The 27,324-nt window shown below is 44.5% G+C and overlaps 1 pseudogene; it reads left to right on the top strand.

Annotated features, from left to right (window-relative positions):
- Positions 1–5,158: 5,158 nt before the first annotated feature.
- LOC126072163 (translation machinery-associated protein 7-like) lies at positions 5,159–5,996 on the top strand (annotated as a pseudogene).
- Positions 5,997–27,324: the final 21,328 nt, after the last annotated feature.

Raw genomic sequence — 27,324 nt, 5'->3', positions numbered from 1 at the left:
CGGAGCTAACAGAGAGAGAAAGCCTTTCCCTGGAGCTGGTGCCCTGAATTTGGACTTCTACCCTCCTAGACTGTGAGAGAATAAATTTCTCTTTGTTAAAGCCATCCACTTGTGGTATTTCTGTTGCAGCAACACTAGATAACTAAGACAGAAATTTGGTAACGGGAATAGGATGCTACTCTAACAAATATCTAAAATGTGGAAGCAGTTTTGAAACTGTGAATGGACAGAGGTTGGAAGAGTTTTAAAGTGCCTAATTGTAAAGGCCTGCATTGCCTTAAGAGACTGTTGGTGGAATTATGGAAGCCAAAGAAAATTCTGGTGAGGACTCAGAAGGAAGCGGGGAAAGCTGTTACCCTGGGAATGGCACAGACAGCAAGAAGCAGCAGCAGAGAAACAGCAGCAGCAGAACCAGGGGACAGGCACAAGACAGCACTGGAGCCGACCCACAGAGTGACAGAGCTGAGTGCCTTTGGCAAGAGGCTTCCTGGCAGAGTGGGGTGCCTCCAAGCACTATCAGTGGAGGTAAAAAGCTTTAGAACACTTGCCCAAGCATGGGCAGACACAGGCAGTGAGGCCCAAGGGGCCGAAAAGCCAAGGAGCCAGGAAGCAGAAGCTGAAGAGACAAGGAACGCAGGAAGCAGAGCTGCCTTAGTCTCAAAGGGTATGGCCGTCAACTCTGGGGTCTCAAAGGGTAGAGTCGCCACTCTGATGGACTAGGAGAGTGGGGCTGCCCATATTTGAGGGAGCAGAGTTGACCTTACAGTGGGCCTGGAAGGCAGAGCTCAAGCCCAGGGCCAAGGGGCCATCACTCAGAATCCAGAGAGTGTGGCCAATATTTAGGGTCTGGGGGTCAGGGCCATTGTGTAAATGGTCTCAGAGATCAGAGGATTATTTTTACTCCTTGAGAGCTAATGTCATGTGTTCTGCTGACTTGCTTGGTGCCTGTTTTACCTTCTTTCCCTCCAATTTTTCTCATTTGTAATAGAAATATCTAGTTTGTGCCTGTTCCAGCATTGTACCTTGGGAGCAGTTAACTTGTATTCTATATTTCACAGATGAAGAGGAAATTTTTGGATTTTGGACTTCGAGTTGAATTAAGACTTTTGATATGCTGGAGTGAATGTGTTTTACATGGGGCAAGGACATGAATTTTGGGGGGGTGCCCAAAGGGTGGAATGTTATGGATTGCACTGTGTCCCCCAAAAATGTGCATCAACTCTGCTAGGCCATGATTCCCAGTATTGTGTGATTGTCTACCATTTTGTCATCTGATGTGATTTTCCTATGTGCTGTAAATCCTACCTCTATGCTGTTAATGATGCAGGATTAGAGGCAGTTATGTTAATGAGGCAGGACTCAATCTACAAAATTATGTTGTATCTTGAGTCAATCTCTTTTGAGATATAAAAGAGAGAAATGAGCAGAGAGATATGGGGACCTCATATAACCAAGAAAGCAAAGCCAGGAGCACTTGTCCTTTGAACCCAGGGTCCCTGTACTGAGAAGCTCCTTGACTGGGGAAGATTGATGACAAGGACCTTCCCCCAGAGCCAACAGACAGAGAAAGTCTTCCCCTGGAGCTGGCACACTGAATTCAGATTTGTAGTCTCATAGACTGTGAGAGAATAAATTTCTCTTTGTTAATCCCATCCCCTTGTGGATTTCTGTTGTAGCAGCACTAGATAACTAAGACAGTAATGATTGGGGGAGTTGGAAAAGGGCACAAGGGATCTGTCTGTATTATTTCTTAGAAATGCATGTGAATCTACAATTATCTCAATAAAATTTCAATTAAAAATATTGAATCAATATGCAGGTAATTACTGATCCCAGCAGTATTATATATGTCAGATACTATGTGAGCCTTTTGTTTCTATAGCTGTATGAAAGATTTAAAGATTTTATTTTTAACATATATATGAAGATCATAATGCTAGCCTTGGGGTAAGAATTATAACAAACATATTAACATGAGATTAAACTAAGTAAAGCTACTGGTCACTTGCATTTTTTGGATGTTTTTAAGCTGCCATCTAGAGAAGCTGGAGAGATACTTAATGCAATGTTTATGAGGAAAACTTGGGCTCTGAGACTTGGAGACTGGGAAGTAGCCTGAATTAACTGAGTGTGTTGGTCTCTCTTACTTTTGTATGAATGTGAGTGTGTATATGTGTTTAATCTTAGAAAACAAAATTCTTCTACAGCATTCCTGGGTATCTGACCCCTGAAGGATCAGGGGAGCAGCAGCAGGATCTAGTCAGTATATGCATCTCCCCCTCTATGAGGTGTGAAACCCCCTTGAGGTAAACAATTTGGCCTTTGGTCCTGGTTCCTGAAAGTTAGACCACAATTGGGAGCTGGCCAGACCAAGAGCCACCAACTGGGGACCCATTTCTGAATAAGCCTCAGAAACCCACTATCCCACAAGGATTCCTTAAGCCTCAGGCAGCATGATGTAATCTATCATGACCCTGTGGTGAGGCCAATAAAGGCCTCAGAAGCCGGAGGCTCAGTAGGGCTTCCTGGGTGGTGAAAGCAAACATCTGCTCTCAGGAGGGTAAGCGTGTACCCTGGGGGCATGGCAGCTCTGCACTGAGACGCCTCTCAGACTTTGCCCTTTGTGTTTGTATCCTTTTTTTCTGCTAGATTATAGATAGCCCTTTCCCTGGAGTTTGTGAGTCCTTTCAATATGTTGGAAACCCTCGTGGTGTAGTGGTTAAGCGCTACGGCTGCTAACCAAGAGGTCGGTAGTTCAAATCCACCATGCGCTCCTTGGAAACTCTATGGGGCAGTTCTACTCTGTTCTATAGGGTCGCTATGAGTTGGAATGGACTCAACGGCAGTGGGTCTGGTTTTTGGTTTTCAATATATTATCAGACCTAAGAAATAGAGAAGAGGCTGATACCTGCTGACCTAGCCCCAGGTTAATGAAAATGAGAGAGAAAGGGCTGTGAGAAACAGCTGGAGTCTGAACTGACCATTGAAGGTATTATGGATTGAATTGAGTCCCTCTCCCCCCCCCAAAAAATGGGTTATAAATCCTAACCCTTATACCTGTGTTTGGAAGGAGGCTTGGTAGCACAGTGGTTAAGAGTTTGGCTGCTAACTGAAAGTTCAGCAGTTTGAACCCACCAGCAGCTTCAGGGTAGGAAGATGTGGTAGTCTGATTCTGTAAAGATTACAGCCTAGGGAAAACTTGTGGGGCAGTTCATCCCATTTGGAATTGACTAGAAGGCTGTGGGTTTTGGTTTTATACATGTGGTTATAATCCCATTTGGGAATGGCTTTTTTGTTGTTGTTGTTATGTTGATGAGACAGTATTAGTGTAGGGCGTGTTTTAAGTCAATCTCTTTTGATATAAAGAGATTAAACAAGCAAGCGAGCAAGCAGTTATGGGGGAAGAGAGCTGCCAAGCTACATGAAGATTGCTGAGGAACAGAAGAGACAAGGACTTTGCTCCAGAGCCGACAGAGAGCGAAAGCCTTCCCCTAGAGCTGGCACCCTGAATTCAGAATTCTAGCTTCCAAAACTGTGAGAAAATAAATTTCTGTTTGTTAAAGCCACCCACCTGTGGTATTTCTGTTACAGCAACACTAGATAAACTAAATAGAATTGACGTTGAGATTTCTACAGGACTCAGTTGGTGTGTGGGGTGGGATTTATTATCTACCACACATTTGGCATCAGAGGTAGATGATCTCAGCCTCCCTGGGCTGGTGTGATGAAGTCAGCAGAGTCAGCAGGGTCCCCTAGGACAGCCCCTTACTGCTCACCCTCCAACCTCCTTTCCAGCTTGCTTGGGATGTTAAAACGCTTTCACCAAGGTTTGTCACTCTCCCTCTGATATCTGTAAGAACAGTGCCCAATACTCTTAAGTCTGTAAAACTCCCCACCCCAGCTTTTGTGCCATGAGCTGTATATAATGTCTGGTTATTTAATCTCATGTGGCTTTGAGACTTCTATGAATTTGGTCAAAGGAATAGCTGGGCAGTACGAGGGAGATATATCCATTTATCAGTAAGCTTATAAAATATGCTGCAGGCCCCTTCTGTTAGACCTTTAACTTAGCTGCTAGAAGAAAATGAAAAGGAAAAATATCCTATCTTGTGGGAGCTACAGTCACATTGAGTAACAAACAATTCAACACAAATGACTTAATTCTTTATCTGGTCTCTTCATTTGTCTTATGTGCCTGCTCTGCCTTTACAGAAATTATGTTCTAGAGAAATCCATATGAAGAAAGAACATTAGCCAGGGCAGTACTTCTTAAATACGCCAGGTTAGGAGAACTACCAAGGGGGCTTGTTAAAAACACATGCTCCTATGAAAAACAGTTTGATGATTCCTCAAAAAGTTAAACATGGAGTTACTCTATGACCCTGCGATATATACTGGTGGCACAGTGGTTAAGAGCTACAGCTGATAACCAAAAAGTCAACAGTTTGAATCCACCAGGCACTCCTTGGAAACCCTACAGGACAGCTCTACTCTGTCCTATAGGGTCTCTATAAGTCAGAATTGACTCCATGGCAATGGGTCCATACCCTAGGTATACACCCAAAATGATCAAAAACAGATATTCAAACAAATTCTTGCACACAAATGTTCATAGCAGCACTATTCACAAAAGCCAAAAAGTGGAAACCACCCAAATGTCCATCAATGGATGAATGGGTAAGCAGTTTATGGCATATCAGTACAATGGAATAGTGTTCAGCTATAAAATAGTGAAGTATTGATACATGCTACAACACGGATAAACCTGAAAAAAGAGCTAAGCGAAAGAAGCTAGACAAAAAAACCACATATTGTATGACTCCATTTATACGAAATATCTAGAATAGGTAAATCCATAGAGACAGGAAGCAGATCAGTGGTTGACAGGGGCTGAGGGGAAGGAGGAAATGGGGAGTTATTGCTTAGTGAATATTGGGGGTGATGAAAATGTTTCGGAATTGGATGGGGGGTCGTACAACATTGCGAATGTACTAAATGCTACTAACTCTCGTACACTTTAAAACGGTTAATTTTATGTTCCATGAATTTCACCTCAATAAAAACGAAAAACAAACAAACAAATCCAATACTCCGAGGCCCAGAAAATTGCCTCGTGGCTGAGTCCTCCTCAGATATTTGACTAGTTGCCATTGAGTTGATTCCAACTCATAGCGACCCCATAGGACAGAATAGAACTGCCCCACAGACTTTCCAAGGAGGCCCTGGTGGATTCAAACTGCCGATCTTTTGGTTAGCAGCTATAGCTCTTAACCTCTACATCACCAGGGTTTCCCTTTCTCAGATGGGGCTCTGGAATTTTTTTTATAGCAAGTAAATCCTGTTGCTGTCGAGTTCATTCTGACTCGTAGTGACCCAATAGCATAGGGTGGAACTGCCCCCTAGGGTTTCCAAGGCTGGAATCTTTACAGAAGCAGACTGCCACATCTTTCTCCAGATGTGGTGGATTTGAACCACTGACCTTCCAGTTAGCAGCCAAGTGCTTAACCACTGCACCACCAGGGCTCCTGTACCTCCCAGAGGCTGAATCAACTCCATGGCAAGTGGTATACCCATACGAGTACCAGGTAAGATTACCATCAGGCAAGTCTGATTATGGCTTCAGGGCAATGATTCTAGCAGGGCAGGTCCACAGACTCGCTGCTCTACCTGCCTGCTAGCCAATCCTCAGAGAAAGGGCTGGGATATAGCAACAAGTAAATCACAGCCGTTGTGGCCCCATTATTAAGATGACCGTTTTTGAGCTCCACTTCTGGTGGCAGGGTCCGGGGAAGGGGTGGCAGGTGCCATGTCCAGTCACGAAGGTGGCAAGAAGAAGCCCCTGAAACAGCGAACCAGGCCAAGGAAATGCACGAGGAAGATAAGGCTTTCAAGCAGAAACAAAAAGAAGCGCAGAAGAAACTCACACAGCTAAGGAGAAGGCTGACGGGAAGGGCCCCCTGGCCACAGGTGGAATTAAGAAATCAGGCAAAAAATAAACTGTTCTTTGTGACCAGGTGATGGCAACCTTGATTCTACTGTTGTTTAAACACCTGGATTCCCTGTTATAACATCTGTTGCCACCTATCATTACAATGAAGTGTTGTCTAGGAGCCTATTGTACACTTAAGAATACACTTTTGTGAAAGAGACGAAATCACACAAGCAATCATAAATCTTCAGTTCTTCTCACACAGCTGTTCCTATCTTGGCTGTAAGGTCGGAGTAAACCCAGACCAGAATCCTTCCCAAGTCTGCTCCTCGGTCATTGTTAGGCCCTCAATTCTGGACCTCCGGAACTAAACCAACTCGTTTGAAAAAAGTCATTAATTAATTAAATGACTTTTTTTTTTTTTTAATCCTAGATTTAAGTGCAGTAGAAAGCACATGTTTCGTGGATGAGACATGCAACTTGGAGGAGACGATGAAAGAATGCTGAAGTTCACAGATGCCTGGCCTGGACGGGGACTTTGGAATTCATCAGGGCCTTCTGCTCATGCTGCTGATGGAGCAGCTGAGCCTGGAGAAGCAGTATGACATCAGAGGTCTGCTGCAGAATCTACAGGGAGTGTCATGGTTAATGCTATGTATCAGCTCAGTTAGACTATGATTCTCTGTGGTTTGGAAGACACTGCATAATCACCTTTTACTTTGTGATCTGATGTGAGCAGCTAACCAGTTGAAAAAGGAGTTTCCTTGGGGGTGGAGCCTGCCTCCGGGACATAAATGGTTGTTCTGGCAAAGCTCCCTCTCTTTTTTTTAATTTTTATTTTTATTGTGCTTTAAGTGAAAGTTTACAGATCAAGTCAGACTCTCATACAAAAATTTATAAACACGTTGCTGTACACTCCTAATTGCTGTACCCCTAATGAGACAGCACACTCTTTCCCTCCGCTCTCTTTCATCTTGTCCATTCAGCCAGCTTCTGACCCCCTCTACTCTCTCATCTCCCTTTCAGACAGGAGCTGCCCACATAGTCTCATGTGTCTACTTGTGCCAAGAAGCTCATTCTTCCCCAGTATCATTGTCTATCCCATAGTCCAGTCCAATCCCTGTCTGAAGAGTTGGCTTTGGGAATGGTTCCTGTCTTGGGCTAACAGAAAGTCTGGGGGCCATGACCTCCGGGGTCATTCTAGTCTCAGTCAGACCACTATGTCTAGTCTTTTTACAAGAATTTGGCTCCCTCTCTTTTGATCCCACACTATTCTTGTTGCTTGACCTCCAGTTCTCGGGGCACCAGAAGCCTTCAGTCTGCCACCTGACCTGCAGGTTTTGGATTTGCCAGCCCCTGCAATCACATGAATGAGCAGAAGCCTTCAGCTTGCCAGAAGCCTTCTGCCAGTTGCCTGACCCACGAATTTGGGTCTTCCAGTCCCCACGATTGCGTGAGCCATTTTCTCACAATTATATGAGCCATTTCCTTGAAGTAAATTTCTTTCTACATACATTTATATATGCTTCAGTGGTTTTTCTCGTCTAGAGAACCAGGACAGGGAGCTACACTGGGCTCCCCACTCCAGCCCAGAGCTCTTGCCCTCCCTACCCTACCTCGCTCAGACAACTAGCGGGCAATAGACCTAACCCTGAGAATCCCTAAGGAGCTAAAAATGACTTGCCAGGACCTGCCCAAGTGAATATAAACCAAGTGCATTACTCTGGGGGTGTACAGTGGGCCTGAGGCCTGACAGTGCCAGCTCTTAGAGACATATTGAGTAGGTCATTCAAGCTCTCTGGGCCTTGGTATCTTACCATAAATCAAGGTTTCCAGGAGTCCTGCAGTAGATCATCAGCAAGAGGGCAGCCTGGCTCACAGTGCACCCCTTTTCTGGAATGGACTAGACCAGGAGAACCTACAATGCTCACTGCCTTACCCCTTACCCCTGCTAAATTGATTGACACCTGTCCCAATACTTCCTTGCAGACATGTTAATGGTCATGCCTAAATCGACTCTCCTCCCCCTTCTCCCTCATAACAGAAGCCTAATTTTGTGGCAGCATAGCCTGAAGGATTACAAGAAGTCTAGGCCAGGTCCTGTCCTTCACTTCCCAGCCTTCCTTTCAGCTAGGTTTGGCAAGGGCATGATTATAACCAATGGGATATAAGAAGGGGTCTCCTGGGAATAGACTCACCCAATGACCCTTTCTCCTTCTCTTCACTTGGGTGTGATGCCTGGAGGTGCAGCAGCCATCATGTGACCATGAGGCAAAAAGCCCTGGTGGCACAGTGGTTAAGTACTTGGTTGCTAACTGAAAGGTCAGTAGTTTGAACCCACCAGCTGCTCTGCAGGAGAAAGGTGTGCCAGTCTGCTCCTGTAAAGATTTACAGCCTTGGAAACCCTATGGGGCAGTTCTACTCTGTCCTATAGGGTCACTATGCATTGGAATCATCTTGACGGCAATGACTTTTTTCCCACCCCAGACTGGGTTAGATATTCCTCCTGTGTTGTGAGAAGAAGGATGAAGGCCAGCATGCTAAGGACGATGAAAGGAAAAATAGAAAGATCCTGAGTCTCTAAGAGCATTGCCAAGCAAGCAACCACCCACTTCTATCCTATGGTCAGTGAGAAAAATAGACTCCTCGCAGGTGAGGCAGCTGAGCCCAGAGCTTAAGAAGCGTGACCTTAATCACACAGCCAGGTAGCAGGCCCTCTCCAGGCACAGCTCAGGCCTCCTCGAATGGAGGTGGCAGCTGTACAGGAAGGGAAACTAGTGCACACTTTGGGCTGGGGCATGTATTACCTGTTTAAATAAGCCCTTGGATAACTCAGGATGAGGCCCAGACTTCATGTGGTTCACCAGGCCCTGCCCCCTCTGGCTTCCCTCTTGTTGTTCTTCCTCTACCTGCTTCAAAGAGCAGACACGTAGAACTAACCACTGGGCATTTTGTCCTTTTCTGGTCTCCTAGATTTGCACACATTTCCTCAGCCTGAATGCTTTCTCCCTCCTCAGCATCAGTATCTCCAACATGAAGGCTCAGCTTAGATTTAACTTCCACCTGCACCCCCTGATAAGAAGCCCTCGTTGCACAGTGGTTAAGTGCTTGGCTGCTAATTGAAAGGTTGGTGGTTTGAACCCACCAGCTGCTCTGCAGGAGAGAGATGTGGCAGTCTGCTCCTGTAAAGATTTACAGCCTTGGAAACACTAAGGGGCAGTTCTACTCTGTCCTATAGGGTCGCTATGCATTGGAATCATCTCAATGGCAATGGGTTTTTCCCCGCCCCAGACTGGGTTAGATACCCCTCCTGTGCTGTGAGAAATGCCGGCGGAGTTCGTTTTTAAATGTGTTGAAGGAGTGAGCTATTGCCTCATTGACCATGTGCTAAAGGTAGTCAGTGTTAACCCAAACCCACTGCCGTCGAGTCAGTTCCAACTGTAGTGACCGATAGAACAGAGTAGAACTGCTCCATAGGCTTTCCAAGGAAGCAGACTGCCACTTCTTTCTCCTGTGGAGCTGCTGGTGGGTTCCAACTGCCAACCTTTAGGTTAGCAGCCGAGAGCTTAACCACTGTGTCACTAGGGCTCCTTAGTCAGTGTTAAGGAACTGTATATTAATATTAGTAACAATAGCTAACACTTACATAGCACTTCCTGGGTGCACGTACTAGTCTAAGCCATGTATACATAAACTATAATGAGAATGCAAAATGGTACAGCCACTTTGGAAGAGACTTGGGCAGTTTCTTAAAAAATGACTTTGAAACCTACATCCACAAAGAAACCTGCACACAAGTGTTTACAACAGTTTTATTCATAATCACCCACAACTAGAAGCAACCAAGATGTCTTTTAAAAGGTGAATGGATAAAGCAGCTGTGGTCCAGTCAGGCAGTGGAATATTACTCAGCAATAAAAAAAAGTAAGAGCTAGTAAGCCCAGAAAAAACGTCGGGATGCATGTTGTTCAGTGAAAGAGCCAGTCTGAAAAGGCTACATATCGTTCCAGCTATATGATATTGTGGAAAAGGCAAAACCATGGAGACAGTAGAAAGATCAGTGGTTGTCAGGGGCTCAGGGGAGGAGGGAGAGGTGAGTAGGTGAAACCCAAGAGATTGTCAGGGCAGTAAAACTAGTTTGTATCATGCTGTGATGGCGGACACATGGCATTATGCATTTGTCAAAATCCATAGACTGTACAATACAGAGAGCGAACCCTAATATAAACTACGGACTTTAGTTAATAATAAGGAGTCCCTGGGTAGTGCAAACAGTTAACGCCCTCAGTTGCTAACTGAAAGGCTGGAGGTTCAAGTCTACCCAGAGGGACTTCAGAAGAAAGCCCTGGCCATCTACTTCAGAAAAATCAGCCATTGAAAACCCAATGGAGAATGGTTCTACACGGACACATATGGGCTCAACATGGGGTCGACTTGACCACAAACTGGTTTTTGCATTAGTACTAATGTATCAGTATTGGTTCATCAACTGTAACAAAAGTGCCACAGTAATGCAAGGTGTTAAAATGGGGAAATGCTGAACTGGGGAATGAGGATGTATGGGAAGTCTCTGTTCTTTCTGCTCAACTCTCTGTAAACCTATAACTGCTCTAAAAACGAAGCCTATTAATTAAATATAGACAAGAGAGAGAAAGAGAGAGCAAGCGAGCCCTGATGGCACAGTGGTTAAGAGCTGGGCTGCTAACCAAAAGTTACAAGTTCAAATCCTCAGCCACTCCTTGGAAACCCTATGGGGCAGTTCTACTCTGTCCTATAGCATCACTATGAGTTGGAATCGACCCAACGGCAATGGGTTTGGTTTTGGTTTGGTTTCACTATATATACATATTGGTTTTGTTTTGTTTTAGTTTTATGTATATATATACACACACATAACCTGTTGCTGTCGAGTTGATTCTGACTCATAGAGACCCTATAGGACAGAGTAGAACTCCCGCATAGAGTTTCCAAGGAGTGCCTGGTGGATTCAAACTGCCAACCTTTTGGTTAGCAGCCATAGCACTTAACCACTACACCACCAGGTTTTCCATATATATATGTAAAACTGTTGCCGTGGAGTTGATTTCAACTCATAGTGACCCTACAGAACAGAGTAGAACTGTCCTGTAAGGTTTCCAAGGAATGGCTGGTGGATTCGAACTGCTGACCTTTTGGTTAGCAGCCAAGTGCTTAACCACCATGCCACGAGGGCCTCGCACACACACACATATATATATATTTTTTTTTTTTATTTACATATTATATATATATATATATTTACATAATCCTCACCACATCCTGTGTTGTATCTACTACTGTGGTCTTCATTTTATCATGGGAACTGAGGCATGGAAAAGGGTCAATCATTTGCCCAAGGTCTGCACTGTGATGGCAGAGCTGGCGTTTGAACCCAGGCAGGTGGACTCCAGCGTCTCTGCCCCTAACCACTCTACTCTGCCCCTGCTGCAAATGATGGACTAGAAGGAAAATGCAGAGCTAGAGACAGAGGCAGGAGCTGGCCGCCTGCAAGCGCCATCTGAAGCCATGGAGGAGACGCCCAGGTCCCAGGCTCCTGCAGCCGCTATCACCTGTGCTTAGTGGTTTTCAATAAATAGAGCTGGCTTCTGTTTTTAGTAGAACGTCTCACCTCAACAAAACACAAACATGTGGCACTAGGCCCAGGCCTCAGCCCTTGGTGTGGACATGCTGACAAGTTCAGTAACCATCCCAGGCACACCCATGTGCTCTTTGTTTCTCTCTTCGGCCACAGTGAAGCTGACCCAGAGACTGTGAACTGAAAACACTGAAAAATGTTTCCTTCTGAGTGGGGACAATAAGCAGGAGACGTACGTCACAGTTCGGCCCATGCTGTGTCCGTTTTCACAAGGGTTTGTTAAAACACAATCTAAGGCAGGTTTCTCCGCTTCGGCACTATTGACATTTGGGCCAGATAATCCTCTTTTGTGGGGGCCATTCTGTCATTGTAGAATGTTTAGCATCATACCTGTGACCTCTAATCACTGCAGTAGCACCCTGCTCGGTCGTGACAAAAACGTCTCTAAACATGGCCAAATGTCCCCCAGGGGAGCAAAAATCCCCTGTTGAGAACCACTGATTTAAAGCAGCTTCTTTTCTAAGCATACTTTTAAGGAGTCCTTGGGTGGCACAGACAGGGTCGCTATGAGTCGGAATCGACTCGACGGCAGTGGGTTTGGTTTTTTTGTTGTTGTTTTGGGGAGCACAGATGGTTAAGTGTGCAGCTATTAACCCAAAGGCTGGAGATTTCAGTCCACCCAGAGACACCTTGGAAGGAAGTCCTGGTGATCTACTTCCGAAAGATCACGGCCATGAAAACCCTACGGAGCACAGCTCTACTCTGCGACACATAAGGTTGCAATGAGTCAGAATCAACTCAACAGCAACTGATTTTGGTTGGGTAAGCCTACTTCTACCTCTAACTGTTCGTGGGAGGGCCTTAGCAGGAATGACTTATTGTCCCACCCCTGGACTTGGGTTGAGAGGGCCCTGGGGCAGGCCGTGGCTTAGGTAGAACCCTCTCTGTCCACCTCTTTTTTGCCTCTCCTTGTACACTCTCCTCCCTTTCTTCCACTGACCTCATTGGGAAGCCCAGATTAAGCCTGAGAGTGGCGGCTGTGAGATGTGGCAGAACAGGTTGTCCAAACCTGAACCAGAGCAACGAGACACTCTCCAAGGGTGTCCCAAGAACCCCATACACAGATGCACCCCCATCAGCCAGGGCTGTCAGGAAGGGTGAGCTCCTGGAGGGTAGGGAAGGGGGGATTATGGATTGAATTATGTCCCCCAGAATATGAGTTGTAAAAAAAAAAAACAAAACCCTATACCTGGGGTTAATAATCCCATTTGGAAATGGGTTTTCTTTGGTATGTTAATGAGGCAGGATTAGTGTAGGATGTGTCTTAAATCAATCCCTTTTGAGATATAAAAGAGCAGATTAAAAGGAGAAGCAAAGATGGGGGAAGATGGATGCCATTCTACATGAAGATCACCAAGGCACAGAGGAATACAAGCTGCAAACAGACAAGGATCTTCCCCCAAAGCAGACAGAGAAAGCCTTCCCCTAGAGCCAGCGCCCTGAATTCAGACTTCTAGCCCCTGTGAGAACGTGAATTTCTTTGTTAAAGCCACCCACTTGTGGTATTTCTGTTATGGCAGCATTAGGTAACTAAGATAGGGAGTGGGGGAGGAAGGAACTGGGGTTCAGCAGGTGCTTCTCCCAGGCGATGAGTTTTGCCGTCTTGGGCTTATCTCTGTGTTACTTCTCCATGGGGCAGCTCATCCATTCTTCTCACAACTTTATAAAGCTGAGATACGCTTCTACGCAGCCTCTTAATACTCATTGTTGCTGTTGATTGCCATTTAATCAATTCCAACTCAAGGCAGCCTTACACATAACAGAACGAAACACTGCCTATCCTGCGCCATCACTAGGATTGCTGGTGTGTCTGAGTCCATTGTCAAGGTCATTGTGTCAATCCATCTCATTGAGGTCTCCTTGCCCTCATTGGCCCTCCACTCCACCAAACATGATGCCCTCCTCTAGCAACTGATGCCTTCTAATGATGTGTCCAGATCAAGTGAGTCGGACAATATTGTGATCCATAAGGTTTTCATTGGTTAATTTTCAGAAGTAGGTTGCCAGGCCTTTTTTCTAGTCTGTCTTAGTCTGGAAGCTCCACTGAACCTGTCCACCATGCATGACCCTGCTGGTATTTGAAATGCCAGTGGCATAGCTCCCAGCGTCACAGCAACACATGAACCACCACAGTACAACAAACTAACAGATGGTGGATATAACTCACGTTTTTGTGTGCCATCGAGTCGATTCCAACTCACAGTGATCCTATAGGACAGAGTAGAGCCATCCCATAGGGTTTCCAACATTTATGGAAGCAGACTGCCACATCTTTCTCTCTCTGAGCGACTGGTGGGTTCAAACTGCTGACCTTTCAGTTAGGAGTCAAGCCACAGGGCTCCTTGTTATAACTCATAATAAATCCAAACCCTAAAGGGCTTCCTTGGGGATTGGGCGGTCCACACGGTCAACCTCGGGTGCCAATTGAGAGATGTGTCAAATCACCCATTTGAAAAGAATCAGCCCCAGATAATTGAGAATCTACTCACTTATTCACCCATTTGGGAAATCCAGAGGTCATTTTCATCTGCTCAAAATCATGACTGCTGTATTTATGGGCTGTTCCAAAATGGAGGAAACGTGGAGGCCCCCATTATGATGCTCTGCCAGCAGGTCCTTCTGAGATTCCTTCTGCCTCCCACGCATCACGATGGGATTATGAAGCTGCCAGCCTGGCAGTGAGTCAGTGGCACATGTAGTAACTAATGACAAGAGGCCGCGTTCAGCAAGCGAAAGGAGGAAAAACTGCTCTTTGAGCAACTGGGTGACTGGTTTCCCTTTTATCACTCCTCCAATCTCCCCTTGGTTGTAGTGCTACCAGCCATCACTGAGACGCCCGCTGTTCAAAGCCAGACTCCCCTAGATGCCTGGCTTTATATTCTTCCTCATACTTCCAGCAGAACAAAGTGTAAGAAGCCATGAATTATTTTTCTAGTACAAAACAGCATGAATTACGTTTCTTGTGCAAGAGAAAGACATTTCTTGCTTCTGAAATCAGAGCCTCTGGAATTTTCTTAGGAGGTAGCATATGATCAAGAACTGATGGTACTAAAGGAAGAAGTCCAAGCTGCACCCAAGGCACTGGTGGAAAACAAGGCTCCAGGAATTGATGGAATACCAATTCAGATGTTTCAACAAACCAGTGCAGTGCTGGAGGTGCTCACTCATCTATGCCAAGAAATTTGGAAGACAGTTTCCTGGCCAACCGACTGGAAGAGCTCCATATTTGTGCCTATTCCAAAGAAAGTCATTCAAAAGCATGTGGAAATTATGGAACAATATCATCAATATCGCTCTCAAGTAAAATTTTGCTCAAGATCATTTAAAAGCAACTGCAGCAGTACATCGACAGGGAACTGCCGGAAATTCAAGTTAGATTCAGATAACCCTCCTGGAATGAAGGATGTCGTTGCTGAGGTCAGATGGGTCCTGGCTGCACACAGGGAATACCAGAGAGATGTCTACCTGTGTTTTATTGACTATGCAAAGGCATTCAACTGTGTTGATCATAACAAATTATGGATAACATGGTGAAGAGTGGGAATTCCAGAACACTTAATTGTGCTCGTGAGGAACGTCTACATAGACGAAGAGGTAGTCGTTCTAGCAGAACAAGGGAATACTGAGTGGTTTAAAATCAGGAAAGGTATACATCAGGGTTGTATACTTACATGATATTTATTTAATCTGTATGCCAAGCAAATAATCCAAGAAGCTGGACTATATGAAGAAGAATGCGACATCAGGACTGGAGGAAGATTCATTAACAACTTGCATTATGCAGATGATACAACCTTGCTTGCTGAAAGGGAAGAGGACTTGAAGCCTTACTGATGAAGGTCAAAGGCTACAGCCTTCAATATGGATTACACCTCAACATAAAGAAAACAAAAATCCTCGCGACTGGACCAATAAGCAACATCATGATAAAAGGAGAAAATATTAAAGTTGTCAAGAATTTCATTTTGCTTGGATCCACAATCAACGCCCATGGAAGCAGCAGTCGAGAAATCAAACAACGCATTGCATTGGGCAAATCTGCTACAAAAGACTTCATTAAAGTGTTAAAAAGAGAAGATGTCATCTTGAGAACTAAGGTGCACCTGACCCAAGCCTTGGTATTTTCAATCGCCTCATGTGTATACAAAACGTGGGCATTGAATAAGAAATAAGGAAGACCAAAGAAGAGCTGATGCCTTTGAATTATGGTGCTGGTGGAGAATATTGAATATACCATGGGCTGCCAGAAAATGAACAAGTCTCTCTTGGAAGAAGTACAGCCAGAATGCTCCTTAGAAGTGAGGATGGTGAGACCTCGTCTCACATACTTTGGACGTGTTATCAGGAGGGACCAGTCCCTGGAGAAGCGCATTATGCTTGGCAAAGTAGAGCGTCAGTGAAAAAGAGGAAGAACTTTGACGAAATGGATTGACACAGTGGCTGCAACTATGGGCTGAAACATAGCAACGATTATGAGAATGGCACAGGACCAGACAGTGTTTTGTTCTGTTGTACACATGGTTGCTATCAGTGGGAACCAACTCAACAGCACCTAACAATAATAAGAAGGATCTAGGGAAACTGGCCCCATTTATCTAAGCTGAAATCCTTCCTATGAACTGATGCCCTCACCTCCTCCCAGTTGCCCTCACTCATTCCACTCTGGCCATTCCTTGCTATTCCTCCAACCAGCCTCGTGGTCCTGCCTCAAAGCCTTTGAACCTGCAGTTCCTTCTGCCTGGAGCACTCTTCCCCCAGATATCTGCATGGCTCCTCCCTCACCCACTTTAGGTCTTTGATCCAGTCTCACCATTTATTATTACAGCTCTTCCCTCAGCACTCAGCTCTCCTAGGCTCCCTTACTCTGCTCTGCACTCTTCCGTTTTTCCATAGCCCTTATTCCTTTCTAACACACTCTCTAGTTTACTTATTTATTATGCCGATAGTGTGTTGGCTAGCTCCCTTTTTGCCCGCCCTCCCCCCAACCCAGCATATGAGCTCAGTGAGAACAGGGGTCTTTGTTTTGTTCATTGGCATATCCAATGCCTACAAACAATATCTAGTATAAGTGCTTAAAAAATAATGCTCAAGTGAATGAATTAATGAACCTAACACACTGGTTTAGAATTTGAAAGTGTTCGGTGGGTGAGAAGAATTACCAAAATGTAAATCATTCTAAATTACTTTGTTTTTAATTTAATACACTGTTTTAAAAAAATAAAATAACTTGTTTGGCAATCAATGCCAGCTCCAGCACCAAAAATATCAGAATCATCTTTCCCTCTGCTCCAGCCTCATGGGCCTTCTTGCCAAGTCATTCCTACCTCAGGATGTATGTCTCCTGCTCCCTCCACCAGGATTCCTGTCCCCACCTGCACCCCACCCCCGGCACCTGGAGCACTCATGGCATCCTCCCTCACTTCATTCAGATCTTGGTTCAAATGTTGCCTCACCAAAGTGGGCTTCCCAGACTCCATTCTCTGAAAGAGGACTCAGGGTGCCTCTGTTGTTTTCTTTGTAGCATTTATATCTATTTCCCAGCTCCCGTTTACTGGTTTGTTTACCATCTGCCTGTTCTGGATTGAATCATGTCCCTCAAAATCGTGTGTCAACTTGACTAGGCCATGATTCCCAGTATTGTGTGGTTGTCCACCATTTTGCGACCTGATGTGATTATCCTATGTGTTGTAAATCCTAACCTCTATGATGTTAATGAGGCACAATTAGAGGCAGTTATATTAATGAAGCAGGATTCAATCTACAGGATTAAGTTGTACTTTAAGAGTGAATCTCTTTTGAGGTATAAAAGAGAGAATTGAGCACAGAGGAGAGGGGGCCTCATACCACCAAGAAAGAAGCCCCAGGAGCGAAGCGTGTCCTTTGGACCTGGGGTCCCTGTGCTGAGAAGCTTCTAGACGAGGGGAAGATTGATGACAAGGGCCTTCCCCCCGAGCTGACAAAGAAAGCCTTCCCCTGGAGCTGGTGTCCTGAATTCGGACTTCCAGCCTCCTAAACTGTGAGACCTCTTTAAAGTGCTGAAAACCAAAGATGTCACCTTGAAGACTAAGACGTGCCTGACCCAAGCCATGGTATTTTCAATTGCATCATATGCATACAAAAGCTGGACAATGAATAAGGAAGACCGAAGAAGAATTGACACTTTTGAATTGTGGTGCTGGCGAAGAACATTGAATATACCATGGACTGCCAAAAGAATGAACAAATCTGTCCTGGAAGAAGTACAACCAGAATGCTTCTTAGAAGTAAGGACAGCAAGACTGTGTCTTATATACTTTGGACATGTTGTCAGGGGGGATCAGGCCCTGGAGAAGGCCATCATGCTTGGTAGAGTACAGGGTCAGTAGAAAAGAGGAAGACCCACAATGAGATGGATTGACACAGTGGCTGCAACAATGGGCTCAAGCATAACAATGATTGTGGGGATGGTGCAGGACCGGGCAGTATTTTGTTCTTTGGTACATAGGGTCGCTATGAGTGGGAAACCGACGCGAGGGCACCTAACACCAACAACAACAAACTGTGAGAGAATAAATTTGTTTGTTATAGCAATCCACTTGTGATATTTCTGTCACAGCAGCGCTGGATAACTAAGACACTGTCTAAGCCCCTCTGAAATGTAAGCCCAATGAGGCCAGGTACTTTGTCTGTCTTGGTCACTGCTGTAACTACAACCTTTTCTAAAAATTAATCGATTCGTTTACAGAGGGAAGGAAGGAAGGAAGGCAGTTCGTTAGTTGCTGGTGTAGGGGTTGAAAAACATACTGATGAGACAAGTTCTAAAATGTGCTTAAAGAAAAAAGTCAAGTAGTTAGAGAGGGAACTGGAAACTTGAAATGGGAATAAGTTATGACAGTGATTATGATAAAGGGAGACAAGAAAGAAAGGAAGAGCAATACAGAGACTTGCCTGGAGGTTATGAATTAGAAATTCATCTTTGAAAATATTTTTTTTGTTGTAAAAATACATACACACATTTGCCAATTCAACATTTTTCGTGTGTATAATTTAGTGACATCAATTACATTTGTCGTGTTGTACAATCATCACCAATATTCTTTTTCATCAAGCAAAGAGGCTACTGTTCTTCCCTGGGGAAGCCCGTCTTTGAATAACATTGGAAAGTACCAAGAACCCAGAGGCTGCTCAATAAACATCCAGCAGTGCTGACAACACAGTTGCCCAGGTTATTTGTTCCAGAATTGGGAGAAAAGGGAGGCTTTATTTTTGAAAGATGGTCTACGAGAGCAAGTTTCATAACCAAAGAGCTGCCATAAAGAATATGCCATTATATCTGAAAATAACTATGAAGCCCTGTAACTTTAATGCAATGAATGTATCAGGTGGACCAAAGTCCCTAGGCACCCCTCACTGTTAAGCTTTAGGATATATTTCTAGGTATAATAAATGTGGACTTCGAGTGCTTGCAGGCATTCCTACATTGCAGGAACCCAGTGGACTTTTATTGAATGAGATGCTGAAACCCAGGCAGATGGTGGAGATTTTGGCTTTTCAGCCTAATATTAGGAATTAATACTGGGACGGTAACGATATAAATTTTTTGTTTCAATTTTCAAAGATACAGGTGTTTGTTTGAAGTTTTGGTTGGCTAACTAGGTTGTGATCATGCAGAATCTGTGCAGAGACCAAGAGGCAGTTGTTGTAACAGAACAACCTGATACTGTGCGGTTTAAAATCAGAAAAGGTGTGCATTAGGGTTGTATCATTTCACCATATTTATTTAATCTGTATGCTGAGCAAATATTCCGAGAAGCTGGACCATATGAAGAAGAATGGGGCATCAGGATTGGAGGAAGACTGATTAACAACCTTCGTTATACAGGTGACACAGCCTTGCTTGCTGAAAGGGAAGAAGACTTGAAGCACTTCCTGATGAAGATCAAAGACCACAGTCTTCAGTATGGATTGCACTTCAACATAAAGAAAACAAAAATCCTCACAACTGGACCAATGAGCAACATCATGATAAACGGAGAAAAGATTGAAGTTGTCAAGAATTTCATTTTACTTGGATCCACAATCAATGCTCATGGAAGCAGCAGTCAGGAAATCAAACAATGTATTGCGCTGGGCAAATCTGCTGCAAAAAGACCTCTTTAAAGTGTTAAAAAGCAAAGATTTCGCTTTGAGAACTAAGGTATGCCTGACACAAGCCATGGCATTTTCAATTGCCTCATATGTGTGCAAAGGCTGGGCATTTAATAAGGAAGACCGAAGAAGAATTGATGTTTTTGAATTAATGGTGTTGAGATGGACTGACACAGTTGCTGCAACAATTGTGAGGATGGCACAGTTCCTGGCAGTGTTTCCTTCTGTTGAATATAGGGTTGCTATGAGTTGGAACTGACTCAAGGGCACCTAACAACAACAACATATACTTAGCAGAATCACTAAAATTAAAAAAACTGACAATGCCAAGTGTTGGTGAACATATGTAGCAATCTGGACTCCCATTCACTGTTGGTAGCAGTGAAAATTGGTAGAAACACTTTGGAAAATTGTAGCAATTCTCCTAGATATTAACTGTAGTCCGTTTATTTAAGCTTCTAAAGCAGGAAAAACTAATCCATGGTACTAGAAGATAGACTGGTGGTTATCTTTGGAGAAGAGAGAGAGGCAATAACTGGGAAGGTCCAGGAAGGGGGCTTCTAGGGTGCTTGTAATGTTCTTTTTCTTAGCCTGATGTTATGGATTGAATTGTGTCCCCCGCCCACATATCCTAACCCTAACCCCTGCGCCTGTGAGTGTGATCTTGTTTGGAAAGAGGGTGTTTGAAGATATTATCAGTTAGGCTAAGATGAGGTTGTACTGGTGTAGGGTAAGTCCTAATCCTACATGACTGGTGTTCTGATAACAGAGGAGATGATACACAAAGACTGGGAGACAATGGAAAGGTGCCAAACAGCACTGCAGCTGGAAGCCAAGGAATGTCTGGGGCTACTAGAAACTAGGAGAGAGGCATGGAATGGATTCTCCCTCAAAGCCTAAGAAGGAATCAACATGGTCAACACCCTGATCATGGACTCTCAGACTCCAGAACTGTGAGACAATAAACTTCTGTTTCTATGGCTCTAAAATCACCCACTTTGTGGTTTTTCATGGCAGTCTTAGGAAACTAACACACCTGGGTTGTGGTTACATGGGTGTCTTCACTTTGTGATAACCCATTGAGCTATAGGGTTACGATCTGCACACTTTTCTGAATGCATGTTATTCTTCGATTTAAAATTTACCAAAATGATAAACCTTCATCTAGACCAATTGGAACAAAACTGTAGAACATCAAAAACAATGAGATGATTTTTAGATCAACCAGAATAAAAAGACAGATTATCCTCAAAGGAACAATTCTACTGACAGCTGACATCTCAACAGCAACAATGGAACTCAGAAGAACCATATCTCCAATATACTGATTTAAAAAAAAAAGTCAACTTTGCATCAAAAACAGTTTTCAAGAGCATGGTAAAAGGAAGACATTTTCAGGCAAATAAAAATTGAGGGAGTTTGTCACCGCAGACCCTCATTAGAAAATATTGTAAAGGATGCACTTCAAGCAGGAGAAACGATCCCAGTGGAAGGTCTGAGACCCAAGAAGGAACGCTGAGCAAAAAAAAAGTGGCAGATGGGGGTAAATCTATACGAACATTGACTTTAACACAATAGCAATAACTCAGAGTATTGTGAGGTTGAAAAATGAAGTTAGAACTAATTTTTTAAAAAGTGCTTCCTTCTGTTTATGGCGATGGCAAATTTGGTAAGGGATACTGGTGATGGCTACACAACACGATTATTGCCATTGCTGTCACTAAATTGTACACATGAAAGATGTTGAATTGGCAAATGTTATGTTGTATATACTTTTACAACAAAACATGTTTCTGGTGGCCAGAGTTCAGCAAATGCCTCTCCAGCCCTGACTGTTCTTGACCCCAAGGATGTGGTGTCAAAGCAGTCAGATCCACTCCAGATGCCATGTGTCAGGTAGGAGAAGTGGCATGAGAAGTATCATTGTACAAATAAAGATATGATCAAATCGTGGCAATGCTGTGAAGACAGTGTATAACAAGGACCTGGACCCTGCCAAGGTCTCCTTTCACCCGAAAAGGGTGCTTCAGGTGAGACCTGAAGGAGGAGCCATAAAGGAAAAAAAAAACAAAACAAAACCCTGTTGCCATCGAGTCAATTCCAACTCATAGCAACCCTATAGGAAAGAGTATAATTCCCCCATAGGGTTTCCAAGGAGCGACTGGTGGATTCTAACCGCCGACGTTTTGTTTAGTAGCTGAACCAGATTTAGGCAAAGACAGCGCAAATGGAGGTTCTACAGAGACAGCCAGCCCTCTTCGAAACTGGTTTCTGTGAAAATGATGATGTGGAAGTTCCAAGACACTGCCCGTCAGCAGTGGTGTCCCAGCCTGCCACCTGCCCTCCCCAACAGCTGCCCTGCGTATCTGTGTGCAGCCAGCCCTTTACATTCAAAGCCCGGTGCACACGTGTGGTGCCACAAAGCACAGTGATGATACGCCCAGGGAAACTGGTCGTTATTTTTTTCTTTTAAGAAGAAAGAAGTCATGCTTCAGTGAGTGCAGATAGCTGAGAGCCAACTCGAGCATCGCTGTCACCACTGAACACAACACGTGGCTGGCTGCTATACAGTTTTCTTTTAAATAATATTTTATTGTGTTTTCAGTGAAAGTTTACACAGCAAATTAGGTTCCCATTTAACAATTACTACACAAATTATTCAGTGCCATTGGTTACATGTTTCACAGTATGTCAACATCCTCATTAATTCCGTTCTAGAAGTTCCATGTTCCATTTCCAGTAATCTAGTTTCATATAAGTGATTTTTTAGTCACTTTAAGGACTAAGTTACTCCTGACCCAAGCCATGGTGTTTTCACTTGCCTCATATGCATACAAAAGCCAGACAATGAAAAAGGAAGACTGAAGAAGAATCGACGCCTTTGAATTGTGGTATTGGTGAAGAATATTGACCATACCATGGACTGCCAAAAGGATGAACAAATCTGTCTTGGAAGAAGTACAACCAGAATGCTCCTTAGAAGCAAGGAGGGCAAGACTTCGTCTCACATACTGGGACTTGTTATCAGGAGGGACCAGTCCCTGGAGAAGGACATCATGCTTGGCAAAGTAGAGGGGCAGTGACAAAGAGGAAGGCCCTCAATGAGATGGACTGACATGGTGGCTGCAACAACGGACTCAAGCACAGTAACAATTATGAGGATGGCGCAGGACTGGGCAGTGTTTTGTTCTGTTGTATACAGGGTGGTTGTGAGTTGCAACTGGTACTCGGTGGTACCTAACAACAACAGCAACAGAGATTTTTTAAAGGTGCACAATCCTCACAGATGATATTCTTTATTTTTTGAGCCAGTCTTTTATTTAGCTAGAAGGTGACCGTAGGGGATAGTTTTGTTGAAAGTTTAAAGAGTATCTTGGGGCGATAGTTTCAGGAAATCCTTAAGTCTCAAGCGGTCCAGTAAGCCTGGACTGTGTTAAGAATTTGAGTTCTGTTCCACATTTTTCTCCCATTCTATCAGGATCCATCTATTGTGGCCCTGATTGGTATATAGTTTTGGGGACTTTTCTATAGGTTTGAAATAAGTCCAGATTTAAAATATTTTTCTTTCTCAGGTATGGTCACGTAAGGGGGAGGGGGAGAGCTTGTACTCAGGAAGAGGAAGAGGCAGGGGGTGATGACATTCCTCAATAAGACAGTCCCAACAAAGGAAGAGACGGGGTAGTGACATTCCTCAATAAGAGTGTCCCTAAAATTTTTTTTTAAGTAGTTAAAGTAGTTAAGCTTTAAACCAAGGAAATGATCGTTACAGGGGTCTTTGATTTGATAAAGTCTCAGCTTGAAAAGATCTCTAACTTGGTAATTAAACCTTAAGCCAAGGAAATAGTCTTCATAGGGGGGTCTTGTCCTGGCTTTTAAATGTTAATAGAGACAGATCAAGAGACAAAAAGGGTATAAAACCCTAAGAAAAGACTATGGGGACACTCATTCTTTCCCTATCTGAGTAGCCCGCTTGACGCTTCCTAGTCAAGTGTACTTTTGCTATTAACCCTCTGCTAGCTAATAAACCTCTGCTCGCTTGGCACTATTTGTCCCAGTGTTTGAATTCTTTCCTACACGGAAGACAAGAACCAAGGCCATTCTCTGGTAACAGTCAGACTTGCCCGCTTGTGGGATATTAAAACTAAGGTTTCACATCTGCAGGTTTCCTGAAGGCTACATTTAACCATCTAATCATTTAAAATGAAAGTGACTTTCCTCAGTGACCGTTTCAGCGCACTGCCTTCTAACTCTCCCAGAATAACAGAAGTGCGCTGTCTTCTAACTGTCCCAGAATAACAGAAGAGTAGCCTTTGTGCAGACACTCCTGGGTGTGATGGTTGCACGGAGGAGGCCACCAGATTTGTTATTGAACCCATCGCCACCTTGAAGGGCTGTCCCTCGGTGGTGCAAACAGTTAATGTGCTTGGCGGATAACCAAAAGGTGGGCGGTTTGAGTCCACCCAGAGGCTCCTCAGAAGAAAAGCCTGGTGATCTACTTCCCAAAAATCAGCTACTGAAAACCCAGGGAGCGCAGTTGTACACTGACACACACCGGGTTGCCATGAGTCAGAGTTGACCCAACGGCAACTGGTATGCCACCTCGATTGAAAGGACTTGCTTTCTTTTCACCTTGCTCTGGCTGGAATGGAGCGTGCCTGAGAAGCTTGCTCTGGAAGTGACTGATCAGGTAACCCGTATTAGAGGTTACATGGCTAGGACGCTGTCCCTTTGTGATCACAACCCCACTAAAAACCAAATACTCCCCAGCATGTTTTCTCCTTTGTCAAAATGGGTGACTGAGAGCTTGACGTAACTAACACCGTGATGAACCTGTAAGTTTTTCTCCTTCCTCTAGCCTGCCTCCTCCTTCACATACCTTTGTTAATGATTTTGTTTTGACCTAATGTTAATGACTTTGTTCTTTGTTTGATCTGGTGCAAATATCTTTGTTTTGTTCTGTCTGACCACCTGTGACTTACAACCCCTCCAAAGGAAAATCAGAGCCCAGGTGTCTGACAGGTCTATCTTTAGCCTGATAAAGAGATGTCCAGCATGTATCTCTTTAGTCTGATAAAAAGTCTTTTGTCACTATCTTGTAATGAATAACTCCTCTGGCCTTGCCATCTGCGGACTACAAAGACACTTCTAACTCTTGGAAGAGTCTGTGTAAGCTCTAATGTAAAATTGTTCTTTGGGACTCCATAGAAACAGCCTGTGTTCCTGCTGGGTCCCCGGTGATGTATACGTCTCCTTAATAAACTTTCTCACTCTTTCTGACTTGGAGTATGTTTCATTGGCTCGACCGCTCTAGGGCATGGACCCAAATCAGGTAATACCTTCCCTTCATTATTTATTTCCTGTGCACCCCCAGCCTCCATCCACCTACATAGGGTGAAGGAATTTATCTAGAGGACTTCCAAGGTCACTTCCAAGCAAATTTCTATGCCCAGAAATTGCAGACCACAAATATCAACAGAGAGAAGTGAATGGCCATTTGTTTTTGTTAGCTGCTGTTGAATCTGAGTCCTGAAGCCCCGCCAAAAGCTGTTCAGCATTGCTGGATGCACAGATGTGCTCTGTTATAATGGCCCCCTCACTGTCTCCCTAGCTGCAAATGGGCAGAAGAGCTACTAATGGACACAAGGTATGTACCTTAGGGAAGATGATTATGCTCTAAAGAAGCCCAGAACTCTGTTAAACATTGCCTGGGAATTGCACCCGTTCTCCTGCAGGGAGGTGAGAATTCTACCACTGAACCCCTACAGCTGAGAGCGGGGTAAAGGAGGAAGGGCTGTTCTCTGGCGCCAGTAAATCTAGAATAGTCTGAAGGGGTGATAAATGATGGCCATTGCCTAGGGGGCCTTCCCCTTTCATTACCCCCTTTTAGCTTTTATTGCCCTCTTTCATCGCCCTTCTCCTACCTATTCTCTGTACACAGCTATTTGGCACGTAGACATGGCTGTCCAGTTAGTATTTAAATCCCGGGAGAGAGGAACTTAAGAATCCTCTCCCAAAACATGAGCTGGGGCATGCTTGGGTGTAAAATCTAACCCTGTGGACAGGAGCCTAACTTTGGGGAAACTAGGCTGATGATGATGTTTGCTGTCCTACTCATCCCAGTTCTGTTTATTCCGTGAGTAAGTAACGCCTGTTGATCACACCATTAGAAGTGTCTGCTCTGTGCTCTCCTCCAAAAGGTCCTTCACTGAGAACTTATGAAGATAGTGACATTGGAAGCGTCATAGAAACACGCAAGCCTCCACTGCCACATGGGTGGTGGCAGCGCATGAGGTGCCTTGGCTGGGAATCGAACCAGTTCTGCACAGAGGTGAGAATTCTACCACTGAACCACTGCAGCTGAGAGCAAACATCTGGGCTGCAGGAGTCTGTTCTTTCAAGCCTTTCCCCATCACACTGAGTTCTGAAAGATCCTTGCTCACCGTTTTGAGCTGCATGGGCCAGGCCAGGAACTGCCCAGGAGAAGCAGCTCAAGTCCAGACAATGGCTCGTCCTTGCTCCCATCTTAGCCATTGTTCCCCTGGGCAACTCTAAGATGACTCCATTTTCAACAATTTTACGCGCCCCCCCCCCCCCGAAACTTTGAAAGCATTCTTACTCTGCAGCAGCTTTTGAAACCCCCTCACGCCCCCACCGGGTGTAGCTTACATTATTATTTCAAAAGCCTTATGGGGCAGTTCTAATCTGTCTTATAGGGTCGCTATGAGTCAGAATCGACTCGACAGCACTGGGTTTTTTTGGGGGTATACTCAATGTTGAAGGAACCCTGGTGGCCCAATGGTTAAGCACTCAGCTGCCAACCAAAAGGTCAGTGGTTCTAACCCACCAGCTGCTCCATGGGAGAAAAGTCTGGCAATCTGCTCCAGTAAAGATTACAGCCTAGAAAACCCTATGGGGCAGCCTACTCTGTCCTATAGGGTTGCTGTGAGTTGAAATCGACTCAACAGCACAAAAACAACACATCGAATGCCTGTTTTCAAAAGTCAAGAGATTTTTCAGAGTGCCGATTTTTAGCAAAGCTGCTGATTAGAGAGCCAGCTGGGAGCAGACAGGGCTGCAGATGTCAGCTGCGCCTCGAGGAAGCCAGTGTGGTCCCGACAGAGAGTGATGAGAATGTCCCAGATAGTTGTCCCAAGAATAACGTCTGAACCAATCTACAGAGCACACTGTCTACATTGGCTAAGTGGTAAATTCTCAAAAAAAAAAAAAAATTGCTGTCGGGTCGACTCCGACTCATGGTGACACCATGTATGTCAGAGTAGAGCTGCGTTCCATAGGGTCTTCAAGGCTGTGACCTTTTGGAAGCAGATCACCAGGTCTTTTTCGGAAGCGCTTCTGGATGGGTTCCCACTACCAACCTCTTTCAGTTATTACTCACGTGCTTTACCATTCGTACCATCCAGGGACTTAGGCATATAACCAAAGGTCAGCAGTTCAAATCTGCCAGGCGCTCCTTGGAAACTCTATGGGGCAATTCTACTCTGTCCTATAGAGTCACTATGAGTCGGAATCGACTTGACGGCACTGGGTTTGTTTTTTTTGTTTTTTAGGGACTTAGGTCAGTTCTTCCTCTTTG

This window comes from Elephas maximus, chromosome 3, assembly GCF_024166365.1.
Source record: "Elephas maximus indicus isolate mEleMax1 chromosome 3, mEleMax1 primary haplotype, whole genome shotgun sequence".
Classification (NCBI taxonomy): Eukaryota; Metazoa; Chordata; class Mammalia; order Proboscidea; family Elephantidae; genus Elephas; species Elephas maximus.
The sequence above is the reverse complement of the archived record's forward strand: the minus strand, read 5'-3'. Positions and strand labels throughout refer to the sequence as shown.